We start from the raw sequence: 14841 nt of genomic DNA on the forward strand, positions 1-14841 counted from the left end.
GTATCAGTCTGCTCAGGCTGCCATAACAAAATGTTGAATGGCTTCAACAACAGAAATTTATTTTCTTACAGCTCTAGAGGCTAGAAAATCCAAGATCAGCCTTCTGTTTCTGGTGAGAGCATTCTTCCTGGCTTACAGAGGACCAATTTTTCATTATGTCCTCACATGGTGGAAAGAGACTGATCTCTGCTGTCTCTTCCTCTTTTAAAAGGAACCCAGTTCAGGGGCGCCTGGGTGGCTCAGTCGGTTAAGCGGTCGACTTCGGCTCAGGTCATGATCTCACGGTTTGTGAGTTTGAGCCCCGTGTCAGGCTCTGTGCTGACAGCTCAGAGCCTGGAGCCTGCTTCAGATTCTGTGTCTCCCTCTCTCTGACCCTCCCCCGTTCATGCTCTGTCTCTGTCTCAAAAATAAATAAACGTTAAAAAAAAATTTTTTTTTAATAAAAATAAAAATAAAAGGAACCCAGTCCTATCAGAGCTACACCCTATGATCTCATTTAATCCTAATCACCTCCTTGAAGGCCCTATCTCCAATAAAGTCACAAGCGGGGTGAGGGTTGGGGCTTCAACATATAAATTTGGGGTAAGGGCCCATAATCCAATTCCTCAAATATCAGAAAACAGAGCTAACTTACAAATACCCAAAATAGACTTTTTTTAAGTTTATTTATTTTGAGAGAAAGAAGGGGAGAGCACGTGCAAAAGCTGGAGAGAGGCAGAGAGAGAAGGGGAGAGAGAGAATCCCAAGCAGGCTCCACACTATCAGCACAGAGCCGAACACTGGGCACAAACCCATGAACTGTGAGATCATAACCTGAGCCAAAATCATGAGTTGGACACTTAACCAAATGAGCCACCCCAGAAGCTCCCAACATATACTCTTGATAATAATACTATTAGCAGCTATATATTTATGCTCCAAAGCATTTTCACACAATCAACTAAGCAGACTCCCTGGTTTCAATGATAAGGACACTATATAAAGCTCAGAGATATTAATTTGTCCAAAGATCCTCTAACTAGTAAATGGAGGAGCTAGGACTAGAACCCAGGTCTGCATCTTAGTCCAATGGTCTTTACACATCTCTCACTCTTCTCATATGTACTTAAGGGACTGAAATTTTATTTAACCTAATGTTCTGAACAAGCGAAGCAGCTTGAGGGTCAGAAAGAAGGGCAAAGAGCAAAAGACAGAGTTCAAAGCAGAATGTAACAAGCAACAAGAACATTAGCTTGGAAGTGAGCAAGCTTCAGTATTCATACTCAAATAAATGTGACTCTGTTAGGAAATTACTTAAGGACTATAATGCAGGCCCAATGGGGAAATAAACCACAAGACTAGAAAAAACCTACAGGCCCTTGAGGAATTTGGAATTCATCCGGAGGCTAAGGGATCCACTGAAGAATTTTCAAGAAGAAAAGGCATGAACTAGTTTTTGGTTTTAGAAAGAGCACTTCAGCTGCAGTTTTATAAAGCAGATTGGGAAAATGAAGAGAAGACAAGAATCGAGACAGGAATTCTATTGTATTAATACTCTGTACCACATGCAAGAAAGGAATTTTTATGTTAAATATCCCACTTACAGTAACTTACAATGAGGAAAAAGAAACTTAGTGATGTTAAGTAATCTGCCCAAAGTACCACTGCTAGGAAGGAACAGAACCACTATATCTCCAAAAGTCATGGTCTTCCACTATACCATCTGCCTCCCAGTCTATAATTCTGTAATTCTAACAGTGAATAAAATACAATTCTAATGTGTCAGAGTGAAACTACTAACGTAGTTCCTCTAAGATAAACCACTCCAAGTCATCATTAACTAATTTATATACCAAATGAATTCTAATTAACTGAAAGAGAATACAGTGAGAAAGTTGACTTTCTTAGGGTAGCTGAGAATGTTTTTGATCTACAAAACAATGCTGTGTATAGAGGTTCTATAAATGAGAGAAACAAAAATTAAACATTTTACACTTTTCTAAGTTATTCCTCACTGGGCTAAAGGAACAAATTCACATCTTCAATTCATACTCAAATGTGACTCTGTTAGGAAATTACTTCAGGACTATAATGCATCGTTTTGCCAACTACTAGGTAAGGTGGTAGTTAATACTGTCACAATCAGTACCACCCTTAATTAACTGACTCGTACTTAACAAAGTACTTCTGCTTTAAAAAAAAAAAAAAAAAAAAAACAAAAAAACAAGGTTCTATAAATACCAACAAAAGTACCTTGTCCTACCATTGACTCTGCCTATTTGCTCACTTATACCAGCTTACAATAGTCTCACAGAATCAGTCTTGGCCGTCTCCATCCTAGTGATTCATTAACCACATTTTCCAAACCAAAAATCAGGACCAGTATGACACTATCTAACAACCTATATTTACTGGGATTTCTTAATCTGTAATATAAAAGTATGAGATCTATACAAGTATAAGAATCAATTAATAAATCTTTACTGAAATCAACTAAATTTTCTAAGTTACAGCCATGCCAAAAAAAAAATAGATGTAGAATCATTCGTGTAGCTATTCCAAAAAATCTGAGATATGAACAGAGGGATGTTCTATTCAACATTATAAAATAGAAAAAGGCCATTATAAAATAGAAAAAGACAAAAGAGGAAGAAATACTTTATTAATAAATTACCACATGCTGAATCCAAACCAAATAATTTAACCAATTAGAACTCTAAATGCCAATTAAGAGGATACAATAGCATTAAAAGGAAAGCTACGTAACAAAATATGTTCAAGATCTAATATGGAGAAAACTATAAAACTCTGATGTAAAAAATCAAAGAACTAAAAAATGGAGATATTTCATGATCACGAAGAAGGAGACTCAGTATTGCCAAGATGTCATTTATTCCCAACTTGACCTATTCAATGCAATACCAATCAAAATCTTAGCAAGTTATTTTGTGACTACTGACAGATTCTAAAGTTTACATGGAAAGGTGATATCAGCAAGACAGCCAAAAAAGATATTCCCCAACATATCCACCTTCAGTCACAACAATCTAGCATCCATCTACAAACAAAAGTGCCTTTGTGGGAGCTATGAGATCCAGAGAAGAGACTGTAAAACCCTAGTGCAGTCCAAGAGTGAGGAGAGCTGTTCTAAGACAGGCCAGCACCCAGGCAGCTGACTTGAATGTCTTGGCTACAGACTCAGAAGCAGCTCCTTAACAGAGGAGTGACTTAGTTACAGCCCCATCTGGCTCTGGTTCAGACACTAGCGCCATATGCCAAGAGACCTGGAAGGACCCTCACCCACCCAGGCATCAGGTAACAGACATACAAATGGTCCTGGATGTGGACCCTAAAGTGGCCGATGCCAGCTCCAGCTTCTCAGAACTGCAGTCTATGAGCCCTTGAAGAGCACGAATTTAGACAATCGCTCACAGATGAGAGAACCTTTGTGGAAGTCCAAAAGTCCATTAGAAAAGATCCTGTACACCACTGGGAAAAAAAAAAAAAAAAAAATCTGAGAGAAGAGGAACAGTTTGACTTTACCCATGTTACCCTTCCTCCAAGACAGTTCCAGCACAGCTCAGTGCCAAGAGAGCCCTTCTCAGGCAATGATTTCTCCTCTAAAGTCAACTTGAGAGTGTATAAGCGAGTACCTGACTTCCCCAGATGTGTGACACTGCCAAAGAAGCCCATTTCTTTCTTGCCCCACCCAGAAAACTAAGCCATGAGCTGCATAACTAGGGGGGTAGTGGGCAGCTAGCAGACCAGCAGCCAGATCTCAGAACAGAAGGCCCAACCTTGAGCTGCTGGGGACACACTGCCAAACTAGCCCACAGGCATCACTGGTGCCCCACATGCCTGACCCACACACACCCCCACCTCATAACTGGCTCTCTGTCAGCATACCTGACAATGGTGAAAGTGAGCTTTTCCAGAAGGCTGGTGAGCACACACAGAAAGTCAGCCCAAATCACCAGGCCTGCAATACATCATTAACATGAGCATGTAAGCACCACCTATGGGAAAGCCAAGTAGGCCTTCAGTACCTAGCATGGCACTTTGTAGAATCAAAAACGAACACAGAACCTTAAGAATTCTGCCACAAAGAGAGGCAAATTTAGAGCAGGCATAGCCACAGCAGATTGGTAAAGGTCTCAGAATTCCTAGCAGAGCTGACAGAAGACAGTTCTGTCCTGAAGTCAATCAGTAAAAACAAGAGGGGGTGACTGCTATTTGAAATGTGAAGACAACACAAGAATTCAAGGAACATGAAAATTCAAGGAAAAGATACCATCAAAGGCTCACAATAATTTTCCAGTAAACAACCCCCAAGATATTAAGTTCTATGATTTACCAGATAAAGAATTCAAAATAGGGGCACCTGGGTGACTCAGTCAGTTAAGCTTCCGACTCTTCAGCTCAGATCATGATCTTGCAGTTCGTGGGTTCGAGCCCCATGATGGGCTCTGTACCGATAGTGAGGAGCCTGCTTGGGATTCTCTCTCTCTCCCTTCCTCAATGCACCACCCCCAACTCATGCTCACTCTCTTTCTCTCTCAAGGTAAAGAAATAAACTTTAAAAAAAAAAAAAGAAAAGAATTCAAAATAGCTGTTCCAGGAAGTTCAATGAGCTACAACAAAGATAATTTAACAAAATCAGCAAAAATATACAAACAAAATGAGAAGTTTAGCGGAGACAAATCAAAACAAAGAAACAGAAATTCCAAAGCTAAAGAATACAATGAATAAAATAGAAAATGCAGTGGAAACAATCAACAGAAACATGGATCAATCAGAAGAAAGAATCTGTGAAGTAGAAAACAGGAATCCAGTCACTGGAGAACAGAGAAAAAGCCAATGTAACTCTAGGATAGCATAAAAAGAAACAATTTGTGACTACTGTAGTTCTACAAGAAGAGATGTCCTAAATTAGGAAGGCAGAAAACTTTTTTTTTTTTTTTTAATTTTGAGAGAGAGCATGTGTGAGCAGAGGAGAGGGGCTGAAGGAGATAATCTTTTTTTAATCTTTTTTTTTTAAATTTATTTATTTTGAGAGAGAGAGCACATGCAGGTAGGAAAGGAGCAGTGAGAGGCAGGAGAGAGAATTTCAAGCAGGCTCTGCACTGTCAGCACACAGCCAAATGTGGGGGTTGAACTCACAAACCATGAGATCATGAACTGAGCTAAAATCAAGAGTCGGCCCTGTGGGGCACCTGGGTGGCTCAGGTGGTTAAGCGTCAGGCCTCAGCTCAGGTCATGATTTCAAGCCTCCTCCCCACCCTCACCAGGCTCCGTGCTGATAGCTCAGAGCCTGGAGCCTGCTTCGGATTCTGTCTCTCCGTCTGTTTTACCACTCCCCTGCTTATGTTCGCGCACGCGCTCGCTCTCTCTCTCTCTCTCTCTCTCTCTCTCAAAACTAAATAAACATTAAAAAAAAAATTTTTATATATATATATATATATATATATATATATATATATATATATGGAACTCCTACAACTCAACAGCAAGCAAGCATGCAAGCAAATAAATGAATAAATAACAGAGAGGACCTGAAGAGCTTCCCAAAGAAGACATACAAATGGCCAACAGGTACATGAAAAGATGCTCAACATCACTAATCACCAGAAAAATGCAAGTCAGGGGTGCCTGGCTACCTCAGTCAGAAGAGCATGAGACTTGATCTCAGAGTCTGTTTGTGACATTTTATTGGTCATGAGTTCAAGTCCCACACCAGGCATAGAGCTTGCTTAAAACAAAATTTTCTTTAAAAAAAAAAAAAAAAAAAAAAAGAACAAAAAAGGCAGGGAATACCTTAAGAAATAAAAATGCAAATCAAAACTATAATGAGATATCACTTCACATCTGTCAGGATGGCTATCATCAAAAAGAAAAGACATAACAAGTGTTGGTGAGGATGTGGAGGAAAGGGAAACCTTGTGCTTAGTGGGTGGGATGTAAACTGGTGCAGTCACATGGAAGACAGTAAGGAGTTTCCTGAAAAAAATAAAAACAGAACTACTATATGATCCAGAAATCCCATTTTTAGATACATTTCCAAAGGAAATGAAACCAGGATCTTGAAGAGATACTTGCACTCCTATATTCACTGCAGTATTATTCCTAATAGCCAAGGTATAGAAACAAACTAAAGTGTCCATCTACAGATGAATAAAGATGTAGCACATACACAAACACCCACGGAGAAATATTTTCAGCCATGAAAAATAGGAAATCCTGCCATTTGTGACAAAGTAGAATCAAAAAAAGCCAAACTCAAAGAAACAGAGAGTTTATGGCAGTTGCCAAGGGTGGTGATGGGAGAAATGGGGAGATGCTGATGAAGGGTACAAACTTCCAGTTATGAGATGAGTAAGTTCTGGGAATCTAAGGTACAGCATGGTAACAACAGTGATTTAACAATACTGTACCATATACCTGAAAAGTTGCTGAGAGTAGATCATAAAGACTCTTACCACAAAACAAAGTAGTAAATATGTGAGATGATGGAGGTGTTAACTAACCCTATTACGGTAATCACTTTGTAATGTATACTTGTATCAACTCACCATGTTGTACACCTCAAATTTACACAATGTTGCATGTCAATTATATCTCAATGAACCTGGAAAATTTTTAATAAATTTTAGATGGAGAGACAAAAGACTCAGAATAGTCAACACATAATTTTGAGAACAAAATTGAAGAACTGACGCTATCCAACTTCAAGACTTACTATAAAGCTACAGTAGTCAAAACAGTATGACACTGGCAGAACAAAAATACAGATCAAAAGAACAAAACAGAGTCCATAAATAGGCCCATATAATTAGTCAATTGATCTTTGATAAGGGAGCAAAGACAATACAACGAAGCAAGAAAATCTTTTCAAAAAATGGTACTGGAACAGATGGACATCCATGCACAAAAAAATGAATCTAAACAAAGACCTGATACCCTTCACAACAATTTATCACACTCCTGGATCGCCTGAGTGGTTCAGCAGGTTAAGCCTCCGACTTCAGCTTGGGTCACAATCTCACAGTTTGTGGGTTCAAGCCCCACGCAGGACTCTGTGCTAACAGCGTGAGCCCACTTTGGATTCTCTGTAACTCCCCCCACCCCTCTCCCACTCATGTGCTCTCTCTCAAAAATTAATAAACTTAAAAATAAATGTATCACAGTCCTACTTAAATGTAAAATCCAGAACTGTAAAACTCCTAGAAGATAACAGAGAAGAAAATCTAAATGACCCTGGGTTTGGAAATGACTTTTTTTTTTCAAGTTTTACTTATTTATTTTGAGAAAAGAGAGGGGAGTGGGAGAGAGGCAAAGAACAAATCCCAAGCAGGCTCCGTGCTGTGCTGTGAGTGCAAAGCCCCAAGCAGGGCCTGATCTCACAAACCATGAGATCATGACCTGAGCTGAAACCAAGAGTCAGATGCTTAACTGACTGAGCCACCCAGGTGTCCAATAGCAATGACTTTTTAGATACAACATTAAAGACATAATCTCTAAAAGAATTAACAAGCTAGACTTCATTAAAATTAAAAATTTCTTAAAAATTAAATTAAATATTTCTGCCCACAAGACACTGTCAAGACAAGACACAGAATGGAAGAAAATACTTGCAAAACATACTTGATAACAATTATTATCCACAGAGTACAAAGAACTCTTAAAATTCAACAATAAGAAAACAAACAATCCAATTAAAAATGGGCTAAAGACCTTACCACCATCATCAAAGAAGACACACAGAAAATAAGCCTATGAAAATATGTTCCACATCACATCTCACGGGGAATGCAAATTAAAACAAGCTATGACTAAATATTAGAATGGCCAAAATCCAGAACACTGACAACATCGAATGCTGATAAAGATATGGAGCAACTTGAAATTTCATTCATCAATGGTGGGAATGCAAAATGGTACAGCCACTTTCGAACTGAAAACTTATGTACACATAAAAACCTGCACAAAAATGTTTATAGCAACTTTTACTCGTAACTTCCAAAACTTGGAAGCAACCAAGACGTCCTTCAGTGGGTGAATGGATAAGTAAAGCAGTACATTCAAACAACGCAATATTATTCAGAGCTAAAAACAAATGAGCTATCAAGATAGGAAAGGACATGGAGACACTTTAAACGCATATTACTGTGTGAAAGAAGCCAATCTGAAGAGGCTATATACCGTATGATTCTAACCACTATATGATCTTCTTGAAAAAGCAGACCTATGGTGACAGTAAAAAGGATCACTGACTGCCTGGGGTTAGAATAGAGCATGAATAGGTGAAGCACAGAGGATTTTTAAGGCAATGGAACTACTGTGTATGATGCTATAATGGTGGACAGCTGTCATCATGTTATTTGTCAAAACCTAGAGAAAGTACAACACCAAGAGTTAACCCTAAACTATGGAAACTAGTAAATTACAGACTCTGGGTGATAATGATGAATCAATGCAGTTTCATCAACTGTAACAAACAAACCATCCTGGTGAGGGATGTTGATAATGCGGGAGGTTATGCATGTGTAGGGGTAGAAAGCATATGGGAAATCTCTGTACCTTCCACTCAGTTTTGCTGTGAACTTAAAACTACTCTAAAGAAGTCTATTTAAAAAAGAAATAAAGAAATCCATTTCTGTCAGTATGTTACTTCAAACAGTTTTGGTCCATCAGCAGTATAGCACAGCAACTAAAGTTCAGGCTGTAGAAGAGACCTCTATAAACTATGACCCTCAGGCTAAATACTTGCTCCTGGGGGCGCCTGGGTGGCTCAGTCAATTAAGTGTCCAACTTTTGGTTTCGGCTCAGGTCATGATCTCATAGTTTGTGAGTTTGAGCTCCGCGTCAGGCTACGTGCTGACAGTGTGGAGCCTACTTGGGATTCTCTCTCTCCCTTTCTGTCCCTCCCCTGCTCACTCTCTCTCTCAAAATAAATAAATTTAAAAAAAATTTTTTTTTTTATTTTTTTTTTTTATAATTTTTTTTTTCAACGTTTTTTATTTATTTTGGGACAGAGAGAGACAGAGCATGAACGGGGGAGGGGCAGAGAGAGAGGGAGACACAGAATCGGAAACAGGCTCCAGGCTCCGAGCCATCAGCCCAGAGCCTGACGCGGGGCTCGAACTCACGGACCGCGAGATCGTGACCTGGCTGAAGTCGGACGCTTAACCGACTGCGCCACCCAGGCGCCCCTAAAAAAAAATTTTTTAATAAATAGATACTTGCTCCTGTTTTTGCAAAGTTTTATTAGAACACAGTCATATCTATTAATTTACATATCTATGGCTTTCTTACTACAAAGGCAAAGTTGAATAGTTATGACAGATAATACAGCCTGCAATGCCTAAAATAATTACTATCCTGCCCTTTGCTGAAAACATCCTGCTCTAGAATGAGTGATTCTCAACCCCAGGAGGATAGCAACACCTCCTGATGAGTTTTTTTTTTTAATCCTGAGGCCTGAACTTGATCATCCTCATTTCCCCCCTTAAAAGATTATAATTTCATGCTTGCTTCGGCAGCACATATACTAAAATCAGAACGATACAGAGATTAGCATGGCCCTGAACAAGGATGACACACAAATTCGTGAAGCATTTCATATTTTTTTAAGAAAACATTCATGTAGGTTGTTTAAAAATAAAATGCATTTAAACTAAAAAAAAAAAAAAAAAAAAGATTATAATTTCATTGGTCTGGGGAAAAGTCATTAGCTATTATTGTATCAATACAAAAAATGTGTATAAAACAGCAAAATACACAGAAAAAAGTCAGGATATCCACTAATATAAAGGAAGGACATTAATACACAGATCACAGAGACCACACAGTACTAATTAATAAATTGGAACCACAGTTTGGCTTTGATCACCATGAAGCCACAAAGATTAAAAAAACAAGATCATTATACGATTTATACTGTTCATGAAGTCAAAACATCTTGGTGGAAGCAAATTTTTTCTAGGACTTCTAACTGTAAAAGTAATGTTTTATTGCAATTCTTCTCAGTGATGTAAATATTTACTCCTCCTCTCACCTTAAGTCATCTCACCTCTTCACTCAAAATCAAAGCAAACCAGGGGCGCCTGGGTGGCTCAGTCGGTTAAGCGGCCGACTTCGGCTCAGGTCACGATCTCGCGGTCCGTGAGTTCCAGCCCCACGTCGGGCTCTGTGCTGACAGCTCAGAGCCTGGAGCCTGTTTCAGATTCTGTGTCTCCCTCTCTCTGACCCTCCCCCGTTCATGCTCTGTCTCTCTCTGTCTCAAAAATAAATAAACGTTAAAAAAAATTAAAAAAAAAAAAAATCAAAGCAAAACAGGGGCACCTGGATGGCTCAGCTGGTTGAGGGTGCCACTCGATTTCAGCTAAGGTTGTGATCTCACTTCGTGGGATTGAGGCCCATGAAAGGCTCTGCGCTGGCAGCACAGAGCCTGCCTGGGATTCTCTCTCTCTCTCTCTCTCTCTCTCTCTCTCCCTCTCTCTCCCTCTCTCTCTCCCTCTCCCTCTCCCTCTCCCTCTTTCCCTCCCCTGCTTGCATGCTCTCTCTCAAAATAAATAAACATTTTTTAAAAATCAAAGCAGGGCCACCTGGGTGGCTCAGTCAGTTAAGCAACCAACTTCAGCTCAGGTCATGATCTTGCCACTGCCAAGTTCAAGCCCTGCATTGGGCTCTGTGCTGACAGCTCAGAGCCTGGAGCCTGTTTCAGATTCTCTATCTCCCTCTCTCTGCCCCTCCCCCATTCACACTCTGTCTCTCTCTCTCAAAAATAAATAAGCATTAAAAAATAAAAATAAAAATAAAACCAAGCAAAACAAAACAAAAACCCAGAGAGTACCAGGATATTCACCATGGTACAGATAGCACCATGCTGCCTTTCTTCCTTTTCTTTTTTGGTGTGTTTGCTTTGGGTGGTTGGGGGCAGGGGGGAGGGAGGAACAAGGATGAGTGGAAGAAAAGCACAACTGAACTGGAGATAACTGGCTCTATATTCCACAAGACATTAATAAACACTAACATAATAAATCCACTAATGCAAGCAGTTCATACAAAAATGATTTATTTAGACCTATCAATCAATTTTCCTGCATTTACTTACTTATTCATTGGTTTCTGTTGACTATGTCAAAGGTGTCTACACAAAGGAACAGAACACATATCAGGACATAGCAAAAGCACAATTTCATCTTATCAGTATTAAATTTAAAACATAGTTTCTCTGTTTTCAAATGTGGGAAACACTGAACTGGTTATCTACAGTTTAATGACAGTGGTCTGGCTGTTTTTTGACTGAGATCTCATCTCCTCAACTACCCTCCCCTACACATCAGACACCATCAAAATTTTGCAAACTACTTGTAGCTCTCTCAAACATGCCTTGTACACACGCTGTTCCTACTACCTACACCTCCCTTGCCTCCCAACCTCCCCTGCCCCTTAACTCTTTAAACTCATAACTCAGTTAAACTTAGTCTTTATGAGAAGTCTTCCCTAAAACCCCTAAACACTGCACTGTTCCTCAGAAGTCTCTCTCAAAATTTTCTTTTTTAAAGGGACAATTCTCAATCAACATGTAAGTCCACACATGTTTTGAAAGTGCTTATAAAAATATTCTAAGTGTCTAAAAATGTCAACATCTATAATACAGAAGATTATGACAGAACATCAAAATTAACATCAGAAGGAAAAATCTGCACCACAACCTCCTGCTATCATTCTATACAGCCAGAGACCTTGGAGTCCCTTTCCTCTCCTTCCTCCCTTTCCTCCCTCTCCTAGCTTCTGCCCACACAGACAGCTAACAGTCAAGTCTTATTCCTATTCTCCAACCCACTGCTCTGTCAATCAATTTAGCTGTGGAGGAGTAAAACTTGGGAAGTGTCTGAACCAACTGTGTACTAACGGTTGAAAAGAGAAGGTCTATAGATTCACTTCTATGACTGCAAATTACCTTCTGTAGGCGTATTCGCTTTATACTGGAGGAGAATGGCTACAGGTAAAAATAAGTCATCTTTGAGTTCTCCCTTTCCCTATCTACCCATATCTCTCCTTAATCAAGGCTTCCTGATGCTTGCATTTATTTCTTCCTTTTCAATCTCAACTGCAGCTATCTCAATTCAAGAAATATTCTTTGCATCTAGACAAATACAAGTCCTCTAACTAGTCTTGTGGCATCCAGTCTGTCTCTTCACTAACCCATCCTGCACCAATGCCAGATGAATCTTCCTCAACTACCTCATCCTTTGGAAGGATACAAAACAAACTTGACAACAGTTTGGAGAAGGAATGAGTAGGAACATGGGTAGAATAAGAAAGGGGATTTATAAGTTTTGCCTTTAATACAACAGTATTATTTGCATCTTTTATAAGAACGTATTCAATACCTAAAAAAGAAAAACACTGCTTGACATTTTTTCTAACCACAAGCAAAATTCTGATTGATTGCCAAAATTAAAATTGAAAACTCTTCCAAAATAACAATTATTTTCTTCCATACAGAATATTTCCTCATTTAAATTTAAGTACTAAAGATCAATTTTATCCTCTCTAAATTTAAGGCTTCTATTTAATCTATTTAATCTTCTATTACTCAATGATTTTTACATAACTATATCACATATAATAGACATCACAACATGACATCACAGTACTTACCATAGCCTTTCATAAAGACAGTAAGTATCTGTTGAATATCAAATAACTATTTGTTGAACTACTTCTAGCACATCCCTATAGCCTCAAACACTCCTTTTTCTAGAAAAGAAAAATAAGTAGTCAAGCCTACCACACTGATTCTAGGCACTAGAGATTTTAGATTAATTCACTACCACTTAATACCATCAACTCTAAACTAGCCTCCCCCCAGTCTCTTCTTGGGCTCCTTCCAATCCATACACAAGCCTCCTTCCAATCTGTTCTCCACTCTTAACATGAGTAATCGTTTTTAAAAGTAAAAATGATAACATCATCCCATTGCTTAAAACTTTCAATACCTTCTCATCAGCCTCATAAAAAAGACCAACTCAGGGCACCTGGGTGGCTCAGTCGGTTAAGCGTCCGACTTCAGCTCAGGTCATGATCTCACAGTTTGTGCGTTCGAGCCCCGTGTCAGGCTCTGTGCTGACAGCTCAGAGCCTGGAGCCTGCTTCAGATTCTGTGTCTCCCTCTCTCTCTGCCCCTCCCCCTCTAGTGCTCTGTCTCTCTCTGTCTCTCAATAATAAATAAACATTAAAAAATGTTTAAAAAAATAAAATAAAAATAAAAAAGACCAACTCTTTGCTCACTATACTCTAAAGCAAACACAGGTCTGTATCGTTCAAAATCACTCTGTGCTCACTCACCTTTTGGCACATATATAAAAATATAAGTGTGTGTGTGTGTGTGTGTGTGTGTGTGTGTGTGTGTGTGTATATATATATTTCTGTTCCCTCTGGTAAGCACATTGTTTTTCCTTCTCTCAAAACTTTTTGGCTAACATACATTCACTCTTTAGATCTCAACTCTAACATTATTTCTTTGATACACCAGGCTGGGTGGGAGCATCTTTTTATCATTTTAAAATTAGTATTTCATACTCTTTCATAAAAATCATATAATTTGAACAAGTTCCTATTACATACATATTCCAAAATTTTTAGCATTGTTGAAATTTGGAGAAAACAGATATATGAAACTTTTTTAAGTATTTCAAAATTAATGCTACTGAGAGGTAAAATAAACAGACAAATAAGACCCAGAATATAAAAACTATCCAAATAATGAACATAGCATATGTTAAGAGAATTCCTACATAAGGAACTTTAAGTTTTTTATGAGGTATTACCCAAGTTACTTTAGTCAGAGATGCCCAATATATATGTAGTGCTATACAGTCATACCTAAAATTCAGATGTCCATTATTACCACAGAAGGAAGACATTAAGTCTATTATACTAAACCAATCATCTATACCAAGTTTCTCGAAATGTGGTCTGCAGACCTCTGAAAGTACCTAAAACTCTTTCAGTAGGTTCACAAGGTCAAAACTATTTTCACGATACTAACGCTATTTGCCTTCTTTTCTGTGTTTACATTTGCAATGATGGTGAAAAAGCAAAGGTGAGAAACCACGAGCCTCCTAGCATGAATCACGTCAGTTTCACCAACTCTACTAACAGCTGTTGTGGTCTATACTGCTGGGGGGGGGGGGGCTTCATTTAAAAATGTTCTTGAAAAATAGGAAAAAACACTAATTTTATTAAATCTTGATCCTTAAGATGACTTTTATGTGACAAAATGGAAGTAAACAAAAAATACTTCTACTGCATTCTAAGTATGATGGTTACCTTTAGGAAAAAGTACTCATGGAATTTATCTTCAAGCTGAAAAAAGCCACTTTTCAGTGGAACTTCAAAAAACGACTTTAAAAACAAGCTCACTGCTACTTCAAAAAACAACTGACAGACTATGATTAAGATGAGCCTATCACTTCAAGGAAAATAATTGTTAATATCTGTTGCCAATGCAAAATTCAAGCTCTCAAGCAAAAATTATAATTGTTGAAAATCTGTATCCATCAACCTGAGCTTGAAAGCTTTTCACTACTTTTCCAAATGACCTATGCAACAATTCCTAATGTAATGGAGTATAAAATGTTCACTGATAATGGTTTCAGAGTCCACACTGCAACCAACCTTTAAGAAACTATTATGCAACGAGTTTTCATGAAGTACAAAGAAAAATTATCCACAATTATATAATCAAAATACTCCTCCCAAATCCAACTCCTCCTTCCAACTACACAAGTGCATGAAGATAGATTTTCTCATACACTTCAACCAAAATAAAATAACAGGTTGAATGCAGAAA

At 38.5% G+C, this 14841-nt stretch overlaps 1 protein-coding gene and 1 non-coding gene across 9 annotated transcripts in view; one reads left to right on the top strand and one right to left on the bottom strand.

The window, feature by feature from the left end:
- Positions 1-14841, bottom strand: part of ABI1 (abl interactor 1) — a 127370-nt gene that overhangs the window by 94631 nt on the left and 17898 nt on the right. The gene's annotated exons all lie outside the window — the stretch shown is intronic.
- On the top strand, positions 9503-9605 carry LOC125920497 (U6 spliceosomal RNA). The gene has a single exon (XR_007457086.1). It is a non-coding gene; the product is annotated as a U6 spliceosomal RNA (small nuclear RNA).

This window comes from Panthera uncia, chromosome B4 (genome assembly GCF_023721935.1).
Source record: "Panthera uncia isolate 11264 chromosome B4, Puncia_PCG_1.0, whole genome shotgun sequence".
NCBI classification, from domain to species: domain Eukaryota; kingdom Metazoa; phylum Chordata; class Mammalia; order Carnivora; family Felidae; genus Panthera; species Panthera uncia.